This window comes from Sminthopsis crassicaudata, chromosome 1, assembly GCF_048593235.1.
Source record: "Sminthopsis crassicaudata isolate SCR6 chromosome 1, ASM4859323v1, whole genome shotgun sequence".
Classification (NCBI taxonomy): domain Eukaryota; kingdom Metazoa; phylum Chordata; class Mammalia; order Dasyuromorphia; family Dasyuridae; genus Sminthopsis; species Sminthopsis crassicaudata.
Genome location: NC_133617.1, coordinates 13,879,330 through 13,899,577, shown reverse-complemented (window position 1 = coordinate 13,899,577; position 20,248 = coordinate 13,879,330). Strand labels below are relative to the sequence as shown.

General features: G+C 44.4%; 1 protein-coding gene across 2 annotated transcripts in view; it reads right to left on the bottom strand.

Moving 5' to 3' along the window:
* The window catches only part of ASCC2 (activating signal cointegrator 1 complex subunit 2), a 47,819-nt gene extending 32,334 nt beyond the window's left edge, over positions 1 to 15,485 (bottom strand). The window contains exon 1 of one of the 2 annotated variants that reach the window (XM_074294445.1): positions 15,419 to 15,485. The gene's annotated coding sequence lies outside the window, so the exon portion shown is untranslated. Of the gene's footprint in view, positions 1 to 2,428; positions 2,615 to 15,418 lie in introns of those variants that run through there. The other variant, XM_074294425.1, reaches the window with a different exon arrangement.
* Positions 15,486 to 20,248: the final 4,763 nt, after the last annotated feature.

Here is a 20,248-nt window from a genome sequence, read left to right as displayed (position 1 = left end):
ATGAAGACGGTAACGACCAATGTGAGGACGCCAGGACTCTGGCCAGCTGTCTCAGGTCTCAAAGCCAACCACCCACCGGGCGCAGGACACGGGGGGCCGTGCTGGGGGATCCCGTAAGAAACGGGAGCCGAGTGGCAGGGCCCCACGGCTTCTGAGAGAAGCTTGGCGGTCCTCGGGAGAACAATTCAGACGTGAGCGCGGGCAGCGCGGGCGGCGGGGCGCACTGGGCTTGGACAGACGGGTGCCTGGGCAGTCAGCAGCTAGATGGCACTGGCTAAGTCTCTGGACCTGACTTTCCACACCTGAAGAGTGAGAGAGCGGGACTCCGCGACCTCTGAGGGCCCTGCCAGCTCTCGGGCGCTAACGCACGGCCACTAATGGAGACGGCGCTTCTCTGCTCTCAGGGAACTCGTGCCCAGGGGAGCTGGAGCAAGATTCCCATCTCCAGTGCACTCCCGTCACTGCCCAGCCTCGCCACAGGCTCCTCCCCACTCTGGGTTCCGGGCAGCAGAAAATGGCTCAATTTTCAGTCAAGACTTGAGTTCAGAGTCTGGTTCTGAGCATGTCCCTTCACTTCTCTGGACCCTTGCGTTCACACTGCCTCTCATCTGAGGGAGCCCTGGCCCCCAAGGATGGCACGGACCAGATGGACGGCGCTCGGGGCCCTTGGGCAGCTAGGACGGGGCCTTTATACTCTTCCCCACGGGCTCCCTCTTCGTGGGTCTCTAATGGAGCGCCTCGGACTAGACGGCCTGAGGGGCCCACGCAGCTTCCGGCCTCTGCAGCCTCCAGCCACGGCCTTCCCTCCTAAGGCCACAGCACAAGCCGGCACCAAACGCCAAAACATGCCCAACCCCCCCGCTGATTGCTACAGAAGGCAAAAGGCCAAGATGTGCAGAGGGAGGGGAAGACCCAGCCGATCCCCATGAGCCCGGTGCTCCTGTCCGAGTGGCCCAGGCTCAGTGTCCCAGGCAACTCAGGGCCAAGGGGCGCCAGCCGGAGGAGGGAAACTTCGGAACTCTCCATGAAATCGAAGGCAGGCTGGGACTAAACAAAGGCAAAGCCAATGCTGGGGACGCAAAAGCAAAGTGTCTGAATCCCCTGCAGCCAGCGGGAGGGGCCGGGCGGACAGGGAGGCGGAGAAAGTCGCGGGGGAGATGGGGGCAGCGGGGGAGATGGGGGCAGCGGTCTGGCGGAGGCACAAGGAAGCTGGAGATCCAGTGTCCCCGCTCTCCTCACCTCACACCTGGGGGGGGAGGGGAGGTCTGCTGCGCTGCTCGCCCCGGCCACTTAAGCACCCAGTGTCTCTCCCAGCTCTGACCGCTCCCGCTCCAGAAACTTCTGTAGCTCCCAACGACCGCCAGTGTAAGGAGCAGGATTCCGGAGGCCCTCACTCCGCCTCCGGCTCTCTCCGCAGGCCCGCAGCTGTTCCTCAGCAGGAGCCGGTTACCCACCGCGGCCGGGCCGCTCCCTCAGCGCGCACCTCCCAGCGCCCAGCGGGGCACCCGGGGCTCGGTCAGCCCGAGGTGACTTAGGTCAAGTTCAAACAACTTCATCGGGACCGCCCAAAGTCTCCCCAGCATAACGGAACCAGTCCGGGCCGGGCCGAGCAGTGGGAGCCGGGCGGGACGACCCCTGGCAGCGCTGAGGGGCGCGGGTGGGGGCGGGGAGCCCCGAGAACCGCCCGGGCTTCGGGCTGTCCCCCTCCCCCCTCCGGTCCCTTCCATGAGCTCCGGTCCCGCCCTCGTCCCCCCCATTCCCCTCATTCCCCTCTCTCGGCCCCCTTCTCCATCTCGCCCCCTCCATCCCAATGCCCTTCCCCACCGGGTCTGTTCCGGCAGCCCTCGCTCTTCGGTCCCCCCTCCGCCCCCGTTTTGTCCCCCTTCCCTCTCCCCCATTCAGTTTGATCCTCTCCCCTCTTCCATTCCCCTCCCCCCTCCATTCCATCTCCCTCCCGTCGATTCAGTCCTCTTCCCTCTCTCCCTCTCTTCCCCTCCGTTCTAACCATCCCCCTCCCCTTTCTCCCCTCTCCGTTCCATCCTCTTCCCCTTTCCCCCAATTCCATCCTCTCCTCTCCCTTCTCCCACTCCATCAGCTCCCCCCCCCTCCACGGCTCCGTTCCACCCCCCCTCCCTCCCGGCTCCGTTCCACCCCCCCCCCTGCGGCTCCGTTCTACCCCCCCTCCCCCCAGGCTCCGTTCCACCCCCCTCTCCCCGGCTCCGTTCTACCCCCCTCCCCCCAGGCTCCGTTCCACCCCCCTCTCCCCGGCTCCGTTCCACCCCCCTCCCCTTTCCCCCCCACTCCGCACAGTCCATCCCCTCTCCCGGGACCCCATCCCTCCACCTCTGTCTCCACTCCAGTCCTCCTCTCTCTCTACCCCTCCCCCGGCGGTGGGTCTCCTTTCTCTCTCCCCCCTTCATTTACCCACCCCTGAAGCGGCCGAGATTGCCTCCCGCTCCCGCTGATGCTCCCGGCGCCGGTTGCCGGTCTTCGGTGTGACAGCTTAGGGCAGAGCCGCCATTTCCGGGGTCGCGGAGCTACGGCGCAGGTGCAGACAGGAAGAGTTCCGGAAGCCCCGCCCCCTCTGGGGACTGCTTCCTTCCCTTCCCTCTCCAGGCCTTGAGGCCCCGCCCCCGCCTCACAACTCCTAAGAGCCCCGCCCCTTTCCACGTGCCTGACCGTTTGGACCACGCCCCCTGACTCATAGCTCCTGGAGCCCGTCCCTGGAACGGAAATGGAGCGTGCGCATTTGCAGAGTGGGGGGCGGGGTGTGCACACACCTACAGCAGAATTTTCTCAGCCCTCAGTTATCCAGAAAAGGAGTTTTCCCTCCAGGGCGGTAGAACTCCGTGTGTCATGGAACCCGAGGATTGGAATTGTACAAGGACGGAGCGGGCACGTTCTTCCTCAGGAAGGGCTTCAGGATGGGGATGGGCCGGCCACCAATGACCGATTATAGCTGAGGAGGGGGTAGACGGCGTTGGAGAGAAGACCCCCGACAGACCCTCCCCCAGTCCGCCAATGGGAAGGGCCCAGGAGGCCGTCCAGACGAGACCGGGGCCGCCGGTGGACAAATGGTCTCCCCAGTCGGCCTAAAGACCTCGAGAGATGAGGAGCTCCAACTCCCTGCTCCGCTTCGGCAGCCTGCGCCCGGAACGCCTCCAACTGCTTCCTCCATCCCAGTCCAGTGAAGCGTTTATTATGCACCCAGGCTGCCCAATTCTGGAACGTTCTCTCCGTTAATTATTCCCTATTTATCCTGTACAGAACTCTGTCTATGCTTGCAGCTCGTCTCCCCCAGTAGATCCGAAGCTCCTTGAGGACAAGGACGATCTTTTTGTCTCCCTGGTCCTTCTCACAGCGCCTGGCACAGATGCTTCCTAAATGTTGGTTGATTGCCAGGCACTGACAGGCTTCAAGCCTTTGGTAATTAATGTTCATAAAAGAATGCTTCTAGAAGACTGGAGAAAAACAGCTTACATCCAGTATTTCTGATAAAGGCCTCATTTCTAAAATATGTGTGAATTAACTCAAATTTATAAGAATCGGTAAATGGTCAAAGGATATGAACAAATTTCAGAAGAAGAAATTAGTCATTTCTAATCATGAAAAAATGCAATAAATCACGATTGATTAGAGAAATGCAAGGAAAGACAAACTCTGAGGTACCTCTTCACACCCCTCAAATTGGCTAAAATGACAGGACAAGATAATGATAAACGCTGGAGGGATCATGGGAAAAAAAATTTTGGTACAGTTGTGAACTGATCCAACCTTTCTGAAGAGCAATTTGGAACTATGCCCAAAAGACTACAAACTACATCCCCTTAATCCAGCAGTTATCCCTATCGGGGTCTGTATCCCAAAGAAATAATAAAAAAGGGAAAAGGACCCCCATGTGCAAAAATGTATGTAGAGGCTACTTTTTTAATGGAAGCTGAGAGAATGCCCGTCAGTTGGGGAATGGCTGAATAAGTTATGGTCTATGAATGTGATGAAATAGTAGTGTTCTATAAGAAGTGATGAACAAGAAAGCCTGGAAAGACTTATATGAACTGATACAAAGTGAAGTGAATGTAACATTGTACACGGCAACAAGATTATATGATGGTTAACTGTGATGGACGCGGCTCTTTTCAACAATGAAGTGATTCAAGGCAATTCCAATAGACTCATGATGGAAAGAGCCAGCTGCACCCAGAGAGGACTGTGGAGACTGAATGTGGAATTTCACCTTTGTTGTTATTGTTGTTATTTGATTGCTTGTTTTTTTTTTTTTTCTTATTTTCCCACTTTAGATATGGAAATAAGTTTAGAAGAATAGCATATGTGTAATCTTTATTGGATTACTTGCTGTTTAGGAGAAGTGGGAGTTGGGAAGGGAGGGAGAATAATTTGGAACACAAGATTCTGTAAGAGTGGATATTGAAAACTACCTTTGCATGTATTTTGAAAACTAAAAAGCTATTTTTTGGTGAAAGAATGCTTTTAATTTTACAAGATCTCCAAAGTGAAAAAGACCACAAAGTTCATCTAGTTCAGCCTATATTGGACAAAAATTCCCACTTTAGAGGCAGTCAACCCTTGGCTTGAGCTCTTGAGGCAAATCCAGTCACAAATTTACTTGTAGGGAAGTTGGTAATCCTATATTTGCTCTTTTGCATCTCTCAACTATTGCTTCCAATTCTGTTCTCTGACAACAAGCAGAATGAATCTAAATCCCTTTCCTAGGAAACAACTCTTCAAGTATTTGAGGATATCTAGTGTGTCTTCCCTAAGGCTTTTTGTCCTCCAAACCAGACACCTTCCAAGTGCTTCTTCTATGGCATGGTCTCAAAGCTCTTCAGCATTCGGGATGCCTTCCTCTCTTTCAGACAAATTCTTTATCAGCGTTCTCCCTAATGCCCAAACTTGAGCCTGGTAGCTTACACGGGGTCTGAATAAATACAGAGAGCCTGTCACCCTCTTAATTCCATGCATTCTACTTCTTGTAGAACTCCCAGAGGAGGAAATTCTTTCTTCCAAAGCAATTAGTTTCCCTCCAATTGATCATCTTGGAGAGCTTCCTGGAAGAATAATAGGCTCAAGTAATTAGCCCAAAAAACCCTGGAAATTGAGGGGATGCCCATTAATTGGGGAATGGCTCAATAAACTATAGTGTGGTTTAGGATGGAATATTATTGTTCTATGGGAAATGAAAGAATGCTCTTAGGAAGAAAACAAACTGGAAAGTCCTCTGTGAACTTAAGCAAAGTGAAATGTACTATACACAAAGTAATAGCAATGTTCTGGGATGACAAGCTGTAAATAACTTTGCTCTTCTCAATAGTACAGTCATCCATTGCTACTCTGAAGGATTTACGATGAAAAATCTTATCCATACCCCAAGAAAGAAGATTGTATGTGAATACAGGTTAAAACATTCTCTCCTTCTCTTTCTCTCTCTCTCTCTTTTTTTTTTTTAAACTTAATTTTTCTTGAGGGTTTTAATTTTCATTAGTGTGGGAGATCTTTTTTTTTTCACAACTTCACTTTTATGGAAATGTTTTGTATACTTTCACAAGTGGTTTCTTAAGTGAGTGGGTATAAGAGAGAAAATCTAGAACTCAAAAATTTATAAACAAATGTAGATTTTTGTTTGTTTGTTTTGAATGTAATGGGAAAATTTTTAAATAAATACAATAAAACTTAAAAAAAAAAAAAAAAAGTAACTTGCCCAGGATCACAGAGTCAATGTGAGTGAGAGACAGGACTTGAACTGATTTTGAAGCTGACTCTATGCCAAGCTGTTTTTTGTTAAACAGTCTATTAACTTTCTTGGCTGCCATATCACACTGCTAATTTCAGACAAACCATGTTATCAGACGATAGCTCTTCCATCTTGTACTTGTGAAATTGATTTTTTGAATTCAAGTCAGACTTTACATTGACTTCTATTCTACTTCAGCTTATTTAAGTCTAAGTGTTCTATATTGTCCAGATCTTTTAAAATCCCTGCTCTTTCAGGCTATCCTATGTGGAATGATGAATAGAGCCCTGAACTTGGGATCCAGAACACATAACTTCAAATACTACTTGCTATTTGTGTGACCTTGGGAAGTCACAAAATCTAAGCTTCAGTTTCCTATTCAGTAAAATCTATGATCCTGCCTCACTTTATGGCCATCCATAGTGGAAAAGCATGCCATCTGTGCCTGATAAGGGTGAATAAAGACCCCAGGTCCTTGGTAACCAGGCAGGTCATAGGAAGTGGCATTTTAGGAATGGAGCTGAATTTTATTGTTCAAGCTACACCCAGAAGTAAGCAAGGAGGAGCACTGATTATCTCAACCTTTTGATATTAAGTAGGCCTTTTATTTTCCTAAAGTGGATCTTTATTGTAATTTCTAGCCAATTCCTTGAATTGACAAAATTGTCATGACCCCACTGTTACTGTACCCATCAGCAGGCCAAGCTGTAATGTCAACCTCCCAAGATACTTTTCTTCTATGAAAAACCTACCTGTCCCTCATTTCTTTGTTGGTTCCTTAGATCTGCCTGCCCTATGGCAGAAAGTTCTCTAGGGATTTTGCCTGCTTTGTGACATCTTCTCCTAGCTATAGCTAACTCCACCACTTAAAAAGCATCACAATAGCTAACTCCTTTTTGGAGTTAGCCTACTTCCTAAGCATCATAATGGTGAGTTCCACTAGTCTAGCTCCACTAGTCAGTCTCTTTCTTTTTAATTGCTCAAACTTCCTCTTGAAACTTAAATCTGCCAGTCAATAGCATAGTAATAAAATCTTTGCCTCTTGATTTAGAGATGGCCTAAGCCTATAAATTCTTTTACTGTTGCAGCCCCAAATACCAATATGTTTTTGGGGTCCAACCCCCATTCCTCAACATTTGTTGGATTGTAAAGAGTCCTGGACCCCTGATATATTCTGGGAGGTTAGCACTTCTGTGCCCCCATACTCCATCATGCCATTATCCAAGTTATTGATAAAAATTGCATAGGGCCAAGCTCCCTAAAGCTTTGGAGATCTCCTTCCAAGTTGAAATTGACTCACTTTGGGTCTACCGGCTTCAAATCCACTTAATTATTCTATCCACCCACCCACCTTCCTCTGCCTCTTTCACAAAAGTAGCATGAGAGTTATCGTTTTATGATTCCCTAAAAATCTATGGAGGTTATATTTCCAACTTTGTCTTGGTCTACCAAACTAATAATACTACTGAAAATAAGCTTTCAAGTTAGTTTAGCATGACCTGTTTTTGATGAGGCCTTGGAGATTCTTGGGATCACTATTTCCTTTTTTGGATGCTCATTAACTTTTTAACAACCCCATCCATTTTAGCCTTTGGTTTCTCTTCTCATTATCTTCCTTAGGAATCAATTCTCTATTAGTTATCTGGGTTCAGTCCATTCCACTCCAAAGATTATTCTGGGTAGAGAATTAAGAGCTGGGTAGCTCTGCCTTTCTCTGGATCAAATTAGAACTGCTCTGCCCACCCCAAAGCATTGTTCCTTCTCTTCTTTGATACTCCTCTTTCCCTCAGTATAATCTCATTCATTGGAAGGCCTGTAGGTCTTTGGCAGCCAAGCCAAGTCCTTTCAAAGAGATCTCACATTCTGAAGACTATTTTGTAGAGATAGAGGACTGGCCCTGGTTTCAAATTCTTCCATGGATACTTCTCACCTGTGTGATCCTGATCTACTCTCTTCCAGATCCAGATTCAGGATCCTAGGATCTGTGCCTTGTGTGCCCACATTTGTCCCTTTGGGTAATTCCCAGTTTTACCTCATCAAAGGAAAACTCTTTCTTGAGAACTTCCCATCTGTTATGAGCTAATGTATTGATGGAAAAAGGAGGCTTAAATTACCCCTAACATTTCTGTAACATCAGTCCAGTGTTAGGAGAGAAATTATGGAGCAGAAGTGGGACAGCTTAAGTGAACTTTGCTCCCAGGTGGATTTCTTAATTTTATTGAAAAAACAAACAACAAACAAACAAACAGAAAAGAAAAACAAAACAAAATAAAACAAAACAAAAGAGAACATTGTCATGTGCCCAGCAGAACATCAGGGAGGATTCAAAATGCTCCCAAGGAGATTGACCCTTTAGGAAAGGGGGATATAAAGTCTGCCCTAAAACTCTGACAGCAAGCTCATGAGATCCCTAGGGAGTTTCCTTGATCTCATTTTAACCTCCTTGCTAGTGGCTTTTAACTGCTGGTCTACATTCAAATCTGTTGAAACCTTCTATTCCAATCATCCTATGATAGCCTTTATACCAGAGGTCCTAATCTTCCCTGAATGTGTAATTCTGGAGAAACTGAGGCAAGACAGAAATTATGTTTTAAATATTTTAATAGGGAAGAATTTAGGCTAGCTGATCAGACAGGACTGTTGCCCTAAAGAAGTCTGACCACTAGCAATTAAAACTCTGACCTTTTATAGGGCTCTAGCTATAAAGGAAATAAAGGCAAAGGGGAGAACACTGGGTAAGTCATAATTTCAGGAAGGACCATAACTTTTAAATTCTGACAGGTTGTGGGTCAAGAAGGTCCAGAGTAAGAGACAGAGAGTCTGGAGCAAGAAATAGTGAGCACTACTCAGGCATTTGAGATAAGCCAGCTGGAGTTTTATGACTCATTGGAATGTAAGAGTGACCAAAGCTTAATGGGGTAAGGAAAAAGGGGGGGGGTGGCCATAATATTTTATTCAGGGTATAACATAATAATTTAGGGAAGCTGAAATATTATAATTCAGGGAAGCTGAGGCAGGGAAACTGAGGTATTACAAACACCCTACCTAAAAATCCTACCTTAGTCTCCCACTACTTTTGTTACTTTGGACAAGTCACAACATCTGAGCTTCAGTTTCTTCATCTGCAAAATAAAAAAATTGGCCTTGAAGGTCCCTTCCAGCTCTAGAACTTGTAATGTCAAATAAGGTTTGAGCCTTATACTTATACTTACTTGTATATGATCTACACATACTGGAAAGGAGAGTGTTCAGATCTAGGTTCAAAGGCTGGAGCACCACAAGGAAGCTGTAGTTGAAGGGCTAAAAAGTAGAACAAGGAAGGAAGGCTAGGGAAACAGCAGCCATCTTTATGGGTGTGAGTCTTTTGAACATTCGCTGCTCTTCATGCTTTCAGGCCCATTTCTGGCCACCCTTTCCAGCCTCTTTTGTGTCCTGTCTCCCCTCCCCCCAATTAGATTTTAAGTGTCCTGAGGAAAGGGGCTTATCTTTTCATTAATTATATACCCAGTGCACAGCACAGCGCCTAGCACATAGTAGGTGCTCAATAGTGTTGATGAATTGGGCTGGGTTGTGATGGAATACGTCAGTTTCAGTAGGAAGTTCTCCTGCGGGAATCTGCCCTGGGAATGTACAGTTTTTAGAATGAATTGCAATTTAACTGACCTGGTTTTCTTTAAGATTGATTTCTGACATTATAGATTTCCTCCTCTCCCCCCCCACCCCACCCCTTCCCACCTTAGAGAGAGCTCTGGAATTATTGCAAGAAGCTTTTCCTCTCTTCCTCCCTCCTTCCTTTCCTCCCTCCTTCCCTCCCTCTCTCCTTCCTTCCTTCCTTCCCTCCCTCTCTCCTTCCTTCCTTCCTTCCTTCCTTCCTTCCTTCCTTCCTTCCTTCCTACCTTCCTTCCTTCCTTTTTTCCTGAGGCAATTGGGGTTAAGTGACTTGCCCAGGGTCACACAGCTAGAAAATGTTAAGTGTCTGAGGCCAGATTTGAACTCAGGTCCTCCTGACTTCAGGGCTGACTTCAGGGCTGGTGGCCACCTAGCTGCTCCGAGGCCATTTCTTTCAATGAATAAAGCAGCATAATCAATACATTGGACTGCAATGGGTTTGCATTTTCACATCTTACAGTGATGCAGTTCATAATCATCGATGCTTCCATCCTCAATGGCTTGTCTGGTTCCTCCCATGATCTCCCTTTAAGCAGTCCTCCCAGTATGCTAAAGACCTTCCTCTCATCTTATTAATATGCCATAGATGTCAGAGTAGCAGGCCGGCAAACCATCCTTTATCCCACACTCTCACTGCATGACTGGCTCACTTCCTTTTCCCCTCATAAAGTTCTTTTTGCCAAATGTAACAAGCAAATTTTGCACCTGGGCCACATTCTGGAGGATGCAGGGGGAGAAATTCTGGAATGGGGCAGGTGTACTGTGGGTGGCAACATGGCGCAGTGAGAATAGAGCACCTGCCCTGGAGCCAGGAAGACTCATCTTCCCCATTTCAACTCTGACACTTCCTAGCTGTATGAGCCTGGGCAAGTCACTTCACCCGATTTGCCTCAGTTTCCTCATTTGTAAAATGAGCTAGAGAAGGAAAGTGTGGTTTACACTAGTATCCTTGTTATAACAGTCTCTGAAGAACTGATGGGGAGACTTGTAAGGTCGATGTAAACAGGCTGCAACACAGTAGAAACGAGGATTTGCAGAGAAGAGCAATAAAAGATGTCCTTAAAGAAAGGATCAGTGAAATGGAGGATGGGTCAGTGCCATGATCGGAGCAAGAGATAACTGAAGGGCCACCATGGACTCCACTGGCAGCTTGGAACCATCAAGAGAAATTCAGCAATCCCCTCCCTTCCACACACACACACACACAACCCAGCAAAGGGAAAAAACAAACCATTCTACAATTACAGATTATGGCTGGAAGGAACCTTAGGGGGAATCTAGTCCACTTGTCTCATTTTACAGATAAGGAAACTGAGGCCTTGCCCAAGGTGAAACAAGTAGAACATGACAGAGGCAAGATCAGGACTTAGTTCCTTTGACGTGTTTTGGAGCCAGTTTTCTTTCCATTCCATCACACACTCATGATTCAGCTTTTTTGGGGGGTGGGGCAGAGGCGGCAATTGGGGTTCAGTGATTTGCTCAGTGTCTGATGCTAGATTTGAACTCTGTTTCTCTTGACTCCAGAGTCTGTGATCTATCCACTGCACCACCTAACTGCTCCACGATTTTAGCTTTTGGAAGCATATCTACGATGTAAGCACCTTATAAACCATAAAGCTTCGTGGAAATGTAACGTGTGATTATTGATGGCAACATGGTCTTCCTGCCTTGTTAGGATTCTTGCAGATGTTATGGGCCAGAACTTGAGACAAGATAATCTTCTTGGTTCACACCTTTAAAGGTGCTTCCTCCTCCAAGTAGCTCCAGGTAGAGACACAGCTTAGGCCATCTTCCCTTTTTCTGCTTCTCTTTCATGACTCATCTTTCAAGTAGCCCCAAAGGCAGAGATCATCCCCCAAATCCTATCATTAGTTGTAACAAAACGCCTTAAATATAAATTAAAGAGACATTCATCCCCACCAAGGGAATAAGAAGGCGTTCCTCTCCCAAACTGTCATTTGACAGCCCAGAAAGTATGTGTGACAGGCCCCAAATAATCCAGGGAGGCAGGAGCAGGGCTGGGCCTGGCCAGCTGAAAACGATGTTTATTACTTTTCTTTTTTTTTTAAAGGAGGAGTAAGAGCAAAATGTATTACGCCCAAGGAAAATTCAAAATCGCAAAACTGACAATTATGAACTCCCACAAAGCAACAGTAAAAATGTCTATAGTTAAAAGCTTAGTGGAGAAATTACACTGTGCTCAAAGACATCCTAGATAATAAGATAACATAATCTATACGCACCAAGTAACATAGCATTGAAGTACCAAAAAGAAATGCTAAGTTAGTTTCAGGTGAAATAGCGAATCTACAATGCTACGGTTAGTAATGTGACTCATTAGAAGCAGATTTGAATCCAAGTCTTTTGACTTCCAGTCTCGTGCTCTTTCAACTTCAGATGCTTTCTTTGCCCTGAGACATTGTTCTGAACATTTCCCACCATCATTTTGAAATTCTGTTCCCATCCCAGTCTACCCTGTGTTTTTCTAAGCCTTCCTCAATATTCAATTCCATTAGTAGAGTGGGGTAAAACCCAGAAATAGGACCCACTATGGGCTTTCATAAGGACATAAGGATCTCTGGTGGCCACATATTGACCTAGTTTTAAAATGCAATATTACAGATTTTATTTTTTTATTAAAGCTTTTTGTTTTCAAAATATATGCATGGATGATTTAAAATTTTTTAAATTAATTTTATAAATTATAACATTTTTTGACAGTACAGTATAGGTAATTTTTTACAACATTATCTCTTGTACTCCCTTCTGTTCCGAATTTTCCCTTCCTTCCCTCCACCCCTGTCCCCTAGGCAGTCCCATACATATTAAATATGTTATAGTATATCCTAGATACAATATATTTGTGCAGAACCAAATTTTTTGTTGTTGTTGTTGCAAAGGAAGAATTGGATTCGGAAGGTAAAAATAACTTGGGGAAAAAAACGAAAAATGCAAACAGTTTACACTCCTTTCCCAGAGTTCCTTCTCTGGGTGTAGCTGATTCTGTCCATCAATGATCAATTGGAACTGGATTAGCTCTTCTCTATGTTGACGATATCCACTTCCATCAGAATACATCTTCATACAGTATCGTTGCTGAAGTGTGTAATGATCTCATTGAACCTTGCAAAACCTTGAGTTTCAAATTTTCCCCTCCTTCCTTCCACCCTCTCTCCTAGATGGAGGTAATCCAATATATGTTAAACATGCTAAAATATATGTTAAATCCTATATATGTATACATATTTATACAATTATCTTGCTGTACAAGAAAAATCAAATCAAAAAAAATTGAGAAAGAAAACAAAATGCAAGCAAACAACGACAGAAAGAGTGAGAATGCTATGTTGTGATCCACACTCAGTTCCCACAGTTCTCTCTCTGGGTGTAGATGGTTTTCTTCATCACAAGATCATTGGAACTGGCCTCAATCATCTCATTGTTAAAAAGAGCCTCATCCATCAGAATTGATCACCATATAATCTTGCTGTTGCCGTGTACAATGATCTCCTGGTTCTGCTCACTTCACTCAGCGTCAGTTCCTGTCAATCTCTCCAGGCCTTTCTGAAATCCTCCTGCTGGTCGTTTCTTACAGAACAATAATATTCCATAGCATTCATACACCATAATTTACCCAACCATTCTCCAATCGATGGGCATCCACTCAGTTTCCAGTTTCTTGCCACTACAAAAAGAGCTGCCATAAACATTTGTGCACATGTGGCTCCCTTTCTCTTCTTTAAGATCTCTTTGGGACATAAGCCCAGTAGAAACATTGCTGGATCAAAGGGGATGCACAGTTTGTTACATGTTTTATTGTACTTTTATTTATTTTATTAAATATTTACAATTATATTTTAATCTTTTTCAAGCCATTCTCGTGTCTCGAATGAATTTTAGAGGTCATCTAATCCAATATCTTCAAAATCCTGACCAGTCTTATAGTAGTTTACCACTTCAACTGTCTTCTGACCAAGGCAGAGTACTGTCAAATATTTATGACTTTGCAACCAGTTCTTTTGCTGACAGGTCAACAGCCAATAGAGACAGCAGAATGAAGGAATGAAAAAGAGCAATTATTAAGTACTTACTATATGCCAAGTCATGGGCTAAGTGCTGGGAATACAAACAGAAAAGTCAGTTAGTCTCTTCTCTCAAGAAACTCACATTTGGGGCAGCTAGGTGGCACAGCACCAGCCCTGAAGTCAGGAGGTTCTGAGTTCAAATCTGATCTCAGACACTTAACACTTCCTAGCTGTGTGATCTTGGGCAAGTCACTTAACCCCAATTGCCTCAGTGAAAAAAGAAAGAAACTCACATTTTAAAAAGAGAAATCACATATATAGATGCTTTCAGCAAAATTCAAAGAGAAAACCTTAATGACTCTTTGATGATAACTAGCAACTTAAAGTTTGGAAAGTTTACATTTATTTTACGGGAGCCTTACAAAATATGCAGGAAACAAGTACTATAATTGTTCCCATTTCATAGATAAAGAGAATAAGACTCTTCAGAGGGAAGGAGGCTAGTCCAGGATCATGCAGGTAAGAAGTATCCACAGAAGAATTTGAAACAGTTTTCCTGACTCCAGACCCAGCCCTCTATCTCTACAAAAGCTGCCCTTCAGGATGTGAGGTGTCTTAGAATGGAAGAATGTTTGGCTTGTTTCTCAAAGATCTACAGGACTCTTCCAAGCAATGAATTTTCTTCCTTGGTTCACTTGGAAAAGTAAAATGAATCCCATGATTTTCCCAAGGTCACAAGACAAGTTAGTTGCAGAAAAATTAGCCAGTCAACAAACATTTATTAAACTCCTTCTAGTTGCCAGACACATCTTGAAATAAATACAAAGACCTAAGTTATATCTCCTAGAATAGATAAGGTAAAGCTCTTGAGACAGAGGAGGCAATCCAGAGTAAAGGTAAAAGAGGCTGATTTCTTTGGATGCCCTGTGAATTTCTCTGTGAATTCTTTGATCTGTGAATGTGTCCCTTGTACATACACTTTCAGTGCTCACTAGTGAGTGATTGGATTTACTTAATAAGGCCTCCCCTCGGCCCTTCTCTCATCACAATCCCATTTGTACCTCTATCCCAACATCTCCTTGCATGTGCATCTCTCAATAAAATGTGATAGCTGTTTCTCTCTCTCTTTCTCTCTGTCTCTCTCTCTTTCTCTCTGTCTCTATCTCTGTTTCCCTGTCTCTGTCTCTCTCTGTCTCTCTCCCTCTCTGTCTCCGTGTGTGTATGTGTGTGTGTGTGTGTGTCTGTTTCTGTCTCTCTTCTCTCTCTTTCTGTCTGTCTGTCTGTCTGTCTGTCTGTCTGTCTGTCTCTCTCTCTCTCTCTCTCTCTCTCTCTCTTTCTCTTTCTCCCTCTCTGTCTCTCTCTGTCTCTCTCAGTGTGTCTGTTTCTGTCTCTCTGTCTCTCTCCCTCTGTGTCTCTGTGTGTGTGTGTCTATGTCTGTTTCTGTCTCTCTTCTCTCTCTTTCTCTCTGTCTCTCTCTCTCTCTTTCTCCCTCTCTGTCTCTCTCTCTCTGTCTCTGTCTCTGTTTTTCTCTGTCTCTGTCTGTCTGTCTGTCTATCTCTATGTCTCTAGGTAAAATCTAACTACTTTTGCCTTTACAACACCATTCATATTTGGCCCCTTCACACAACTACTCTTGGTCCAAATCTCCTTCTTCTATATTGCCTCAGTCTTTAGGGACAAAGATATGAAACCAAAGGTGGCTGATATAAAGCCACCGCCCCACTAGGTTCACATCTAAACAGAACAAGGCCTGATGGAGAAGATGCCAGCATCTCAGTGCAGGGCTGAGGCTAGTTGCTCCAAGGTCCAAGGACTCCAATTGCCAGAGCTCACAAGAGTGAGACATAAGGTGTCAAAGGTGACCCATAAGGTGACAAAGCTCACCTAACCTATTCCATCTCCGATCCCTCTGGAAAGGTTAGTTCCGAAATTAAATACACCAGAAAGAGCAATAACAATGGGGCCATGTGCCTACCTTCCTTAGATCCATCAGTGGGAGGGATAGGAAGGAGGGTGCTGATACCCTGGAAGCTTCCAGCAGTTTTTGCCTCCTTATTCTGGTGCAGCCAGGGAGGAAAAACTGAGTTACTGAATGAAGGTTTTTTGTGAGCTCACCAGATCTGGCTTAGCAGCCAATCACAAGGCAGGATGTAATCAGATCAGAAATAGTCAAAGAATCCCCAAAGTAAAGAAGCAAAGTCCACGTGGAGGATTGCATCCCATAAGCACTTTGTGTGTGCTCTTTCTTGAGGGCTGAGCTGTCAATGGTTAGTGCCCCATTGTTCTCTTCTACATGACGGCTCTTCACATTTTTGAAGACAACAATCATGAGTCTTTCCTAATGAATCATTCCCCTTTCCTTGAGTTGATCCTTAAGTAGGATGGACTTGAGGTCCTTCATTGTCCTCTTCTCCTCGGGATATTTTCCAGGTAATCAACCAACCAATAAATATTTATTAAGTGTGTTAGGCCCTGTGCTAAACTCTGGAGATACAAAAAAAGGCAAAATTCACTCCCTCCCCTCAAGGAGCTCATGATCAAGTGGGGAGAAACACACAAATATATATATATATATGCATATATATTTAAATATATGTAAATATTAGAATATATAATATTATATATATATATTTGGTTGAGGTAATTAGGTTTAAGTATATATATATATATATATATATATGTATATATATATATATATATACACACACACACACACACACACACACACACACATATGTGTGTATATATATATATATATATATATATATATATATTTTTTTTTTTTTTTTTTTGATGAGGCAATTGAGGTTAAGTGACTTTCTCAGGGTCACTCAGCTAGGACGTGGTAAGTGTCTGAGGTCAGATTTGAACTCAAGTCCTCCTGACTTCAGGGCTAGTGCTCTATCCACTCTATTCACCTCGCTGCCCCACAAACATATATTTATAAAATAAGCTTTATACATTTTAAATAGGAAATAATTAATAGAGGGAAGGCACTAGAATTCACAGAGGTTGGGGAAAACAGGGACTTCTAAGAAGCCAGAGAGGCCAGTAGTCAGAGCCAAGGGAGAGCTTTCCAGGCCTAGGGGACAGCCGGAGACAATGTCCAGAGATGGAGGAACAGTTCTTGGAACAGCCAGGAGACTGGTCTTATTAATGTCCCTCCTAAAATGTGACATCAAGAAGTGGACATAAATGTGCTCTGATCTACGTAGAGAGCAGAACCGCCCTATAAGTTGGTTTGTTGTCGTTTTTAACATAGAGTAACATTTCTCTGCAACAAAATCATAGAGAGACTTTCAGCTGCCCTAGGCCAGGAAGGCATGCTTCATGTAATTGGGGAAGAGGGATGTTAGGATTACAAGGTGATAACTCAGCTCTAGAGGAGCTAGACGACACGACCATTACAGAGGGAAGTTCAGGTTATCATTTTGTCCACAGATAGAAAGAAAGGATCCTTGAAGTGCTGAAATGAAATTAGATTCTTTCTATAATCAATCTTCCCCACATCTGTCAAGAGATCCTCCTAAATAAAGCCCAGTTCTGATGGGGTTCTGTTCCCGCTCAGTCCATTTCAATAGCTCTCTATTCTTTCTGAGATTAAGTATGAACTCTTCTATTTGGCCTGTAAAATCCTTCACAGTCTTACCGACCTGCCTTTCCAGCCGGAAAAAAGTGACTCCCCTTCGCCAGATCAAATTGGCTAACTTTATTCTCTTGGCATGTGATGTTCTAGCTGGTATCTGTGTCTTTACCCAGGCAGATTCTCACGCCAGGAATGGCCTTCCTCTCCACATCCTTCTCACAGAATCCCCCAGCTTCCTTCAAAGCTCCAATCAAATGCCGACTTCTAATTGCTAGCTCCTTTCTGATCCCCCCAACCACTGCTGCCTCCCTCCTGAATTACATTGTATTTCTTTTGTACATTTCTTATCCTATATACACTTATATGGGACAATGTTGCTTTCTCCGTCCTTTCAGGACAAGGACTTTTCATTTGTGCCTCTATTTCCGGGGTCTGGTATATAGTAGGTGCCTAATAAATGTGTGTTGATTGACTGATTGATTGAGAAGCCAAGCACTTTTAACTCTCTTATATAGAAAGAGTGGGAACACTCATCTTCTGATCATGACATTGAATCTGGAGCTTCATCCATTTCTTGAAGCTTTCAGGGCTTTTGTCTTCTTTTCATGTAGAGAAAGAAATGTGGCTCACTCTCTTTCTGGGGTTCAGCATGTGCTCATGAAACAAAGGAGCAGATTAAGCTTTGGGGGGTGTGGAACCTGAGAAACTGCTCCCCTGTTGATTAAAAACCACTTGGAAAGCAAAATTCCTCTTTTTAAAAATTATAGCTTTTTATCGCTAAAACATATGCATGGGTAATTTTTCAGCATTGACCCTTCCAAAAACTTATTTTCCAACTTTTCCCCTCCTTCCCTTCACTCCCTCCCCCAGATGTTAAATATATTAAAGTATATGTTAAATGCAATATATGTAGACATATTTATACCGTTATCTTGCTGCACAAGAAACATTGGATCTAGAAAGAAAAAAACCTGAGAAGAAAACAAAAATGCAAATAAACAATAACATAAAGAGTGGAAATGCTATGTTGTGGTACATACTCATTTCCCATAATCCTCTCTCTGAGTGTAGCTGATTCTCCTCATTACTGGACAATTGGAATTGGTTTGAGTCATCTCATTGTTGAAGAGCTCCGTCCATCAGAACGTGTTATTGCTGTGTATAATGGCAGAGGTACTGGAGTGAGTGCTTTACCATTTCCTTCTCTAGCTCATTTTATAGGTGAGAAAGCTGAAACAAATAGCATGAAATGACTTGCCCAGGGTCACACAGCTAGGAAGTTTCTGAGGCCAGATTTGAACTGATGAAGAGGAGCTTCCTGACTCCTGGCGTGACATTCTATGCACCGAGCCACATCGCAGTGTCCTATTGACCTAGGAAGCTATCTTTTACTTGTGGTTTACTGCATTTCTATTGATTTTGCAAAGTATTTCCCAATTACATTTTAACCTGGTTAAGGCTGCGCTAAGAAAGTTATGGCCCCTGGTTTGATACTTCTACTCCTGCCTGTTCCAGTCCAGTCTAAACTTTACAAAACACCTGCAGCTTTATATAAACAGCCGGAGCTGAGGGTACCAAGAGCAAATATAAGAGTGCCCACCCTTAAGGGGCTTACATTCTACTGGGAGGGGAGAATAGGGAAGCAGAGATGTGAACAAAAGATTATTGGAGCAAGAGGAGAAAATGCTGCTTGAGCCAATTGGAGTTTGAAATGGGGGGACAGGGAAGGCTGATAAATTGTGTCTGCCCTCAGAAAGCATGCCCTTTGGGCTGACTGTGTGGGTAGGAGCTGGATCCCAAGAGCTTCCTAGAAAAGACAGGGGAGCTGAGCCCAAAGGAGATCAGGATTCCAAGGGATTCTAAGCACCCTCTGCAAACAACCAATTATCAATCAAACCGCAGGGATCTCTGGGGAAGAAGGAATGGGAAGCTCAAAGCCTGCCCTACGCCCACTTCTACAAATACACATCCTCTGGGACCTGATTGTTCATATGTTGCTTTGGGCAACCCAAAGAAAAACCAGAAAACCTCTTTATTGGAGGCACAAAAACAGACTCGAGTCTATTTGAGAGTAATTATGGGTTGTTGTTTTCTGGTTTTGCCTTTTTTTTTTTTTTGGTATTCCCCAGTGCTCAGCCCAGGGCCAGCACATAGTAGGTATTCTTGTTGACTGATGGACTTCCACACCTTGGTTGGGGCAAATTCATCATGGGAGGGGAAGGGGTGACAATACAAGGATTCATGGCTCCTTGGACAGAATGGTGAAACAGCTGGATCCCTTCTCAGAACAACATTTTTAAAAACATTTTTTCCCCCTCAGGAAAACATTTTTAAGTAAATAAAGCACATCTATCACAAGAAAACCAATTATGTGGAAATAGTTATCAAAATAGGTTTTGAAATATGAACCCCAAATTAAGAACCCTGAGCGTGTTGTAGATTGAGACCATTGAGCCCCAACTCCCTCATTTTATAGATAAGGAAACCAAAGCACAGAACAGGGAGTGACTCGGCTAGGGTCACACAGTGAGCAAATGTCTGAACCCAGATCGAGCCCGATGCTCTATCCGCCACTCCGCATTGCCTTCCATGGCTTTGTGAGTTCATAGATAAACCATCTTGGTATCGTTGATGCTTCTAGGGATTATATATTTGTAAAAAATGAAGCCTATTTTTCTTCCTCTGCTAACGTCAGGCGGGAGGCATTTTAGCTGGAATCAGGCAGTTGATTCATTTGGTTATATAAGCCCATCACCAGGTTGTCTGGGGGCAGGGACCGAGGAGCATCTTTTTTTATACCATCTAATCATCTACCCCAAACTTAGCAGGGCTAAGAGCCACAAGAGGGGAGGGAGTTCCCCCACAGATCCAGACCTGGGATGTCATCAGCCTAAGAAACTCCTGGAGAGGAACTGCTTATCTCCTCTGCAACTCCAGGTCACAAAGCTATAAAATGATATTAACTTATATTAAAGCACTCAAATCCTTCTGATAAACCTCTGAATTCAAGACCACTACTCCATACTTCCTCTCACTGAGATCTTAGTAATGTCCCCAAACAAGGCAGTGCCTCTCTGAACATTTTAACTATTGAATTACGTTTGTTTTTTTTCATAGACTCCCTTCCTCTATCCTCAACTTACCTTTTCATTGTTTCCCATTATGCATATTCCCAATGTTCCAGCCCAGATGAACACTTCACTCCCATGAACTCATTCA